Source organism: Mustela lutreola, chromosome 8 (assembly GCF_030435805.1).
Source record: "Mustela lutreola isolate mMusLut2 chromosome 8, mMusLut2.pri, whole genome shotgun sequence".
NCBI classification, from domain to species: domain Eukaryota; kingdom Metazoa; phylum Chordata; class Mammalia; order Carnivora; family Mustelidae; genus Mustela; species Mustela lutreola.
In genome coordinates this window covers 144,839,860-144,841,645 of record NC_081297.1, presented here as the reverse complement: position 1 = coordinate 144,841,645, position 1,786 = coordinate 144,839,860, and the positions used below count along the sequence as shown (strand labels likewise).

The 1,786-nt window shown below is 47.7% G+C and overlaps 1 long non-coding RNA gene across 1 annotated transcript; it reads left to right on the top strand.

Moving 5' to 3' along the window:
- The first annotated feature begins 60 nt into the window (after positions 1-60).
- LOC131839555 (uncharacterized) lies at positions 61-1,754 on the top strand. The gene is made up of 3 exons (XR_009356979.1): positions 61-219; positions 341-469; positions 644-1,754. It is a non-coding gene; the product is annotated as an uncharacterized LOC131839555 (long non-coding RNA).
- Positions 1,755-1,786: the final 32 nt, after the last annotated feature.

Here is a 1,786-nt window from a genome sequence, read left to right as displayed (position 1 = left end):
GGCGGGGCTTTGAAGGGGAGGGCGGAGATTATGGCGCAAGGACGAGGGTGGGGGGGTGAATGGGCGAAGAGGCTGGTCACGTGAGGGGCGGTGGTCCGGGAACCCGGAGGTCTCTAGGTTGGGATGCCGGCTGCGGGGGAGCGGGCGGGGAAGGGAGCGGACTGGGGAACAGACCGGGGGATCTGACCCCGCCTCCCTCAACGGAGGGTTGAGAGGCAGGTGAGTGGCCTCCTGGATCCGCCTCTTGGTCCCTGCGTCGTAGCCCGGGCATGGCTGCTCTGCTGCCCGCGGGAATGGACTCACAAGCAGGATTTTCCTGCATCTTTCCTGGCCCGGTCAGGAGGCTAACGCCCCGTGGAGGAAGGATCCAGAAGGATTTCTCGCTTCTCCTAGGGCGAGCATAACTTCTCCCCACCAGAAAAAGCCGGGAATCTGAGCCGGTTTCTTATGAGGCAGCCTCCAGGAAAGGGTGCGTGAGCTGGGTCCGGGGGTGTCTGTGCGGGCCCCAAGATTCAGAGAGCCCGTGTCAACCATCCTACCTGCGCGGTCTCCTTGGACCGGTGACTGGGAGGATCTGGTGGGATACGTTATATTGGGATCGCTTTGGAGACTAAACTGTTGTCCATATTCTTATTTCCTTTAGAATTCGCAAAACAGCACCAAAGGGCTTCAAGCAAAGGAATGGTAACAGCTTCAGGATTACCGTATTTCTCCAAGTTTAAGATGCTGCCAGTTATAAGATGCATCATTTTTAAATATACCACTGAGAAAAAACAGTTGCCAAAGAAAGATGTGTCATCGGTTATAAGCCTTTTTTTTTTTTTTTTTTCTTTTTGTAAGTAATCTCTACACCCAACATAGGGCTTGAATTCATGACCTGGGGATCAAGAGTCACATGCTCTAGGGACTCAGCCAGCCAGGTGTCCCAAGCTGATTTTTTTTTTTTTTTAAACACAAGACTATTGGAACAATGCAATAAAATAGGAATGGTGTGAAGCTGTAGAACAAGCATGGAGATAGAGTACTCCTCTTGCAATGGTAACTAAGCGTGCAACTTTGGGCAAGAGAACTATGCTTTCTGGACTTCAGTGTCCATATCTGTATCAAAGAATTGAACTAAAAGAACTTTTTTCTCTTAGTTGTGATTTTTAAGTTGGCAGAACTACTCTATCACTCAAATCTTCCCACATCTGTCCATCTTGGTGTGGCATTGCCACTCTGCTCCTGGTCTGCATCATTCTACTTGAATGACTCCCCACTACTCTTCCAGACCTTGCATTCACCCTACAAAATATTAAGGCCCCAAACACAATTGTTTATGGCCGTCACATTCAAATTCAGAAAGACAGAGACAAAGTTGTGTTATTTGTTAGCTACAGAAGAGATTAGGAACCTCAAAGGGAGGAAGTTTAAGTTTGAAAACACAAGAGACCAGCTAGTGCTTTAGATGTAAATTCTTAACTCTTTAAGCATTCACTGTACAGTAGGCAGGTCTTCAGGCACGAAGGGCCCACTCCTTTCATAGAATTGGGTTTTATGCCTTCTGGAGAAAGGAGGGAAAAGCTAGGGAATTCGTTAAATGAAAATAAACCTTGTTAACATTGAAGGAGACAGTCTATACAGAACAGTGTCCCTGAAGGTCTAGCATTATAGCTCCATCACTCCTTCTAAACACAAAACTCCGTGGAATAATGACTGAAGTCCAACCTCAAGCCAACTGAAGACAAACTGATCTCACGAAATGTTTCCCACCTATGATTCCTGTGGCTGCTTCTTACCAAGACGG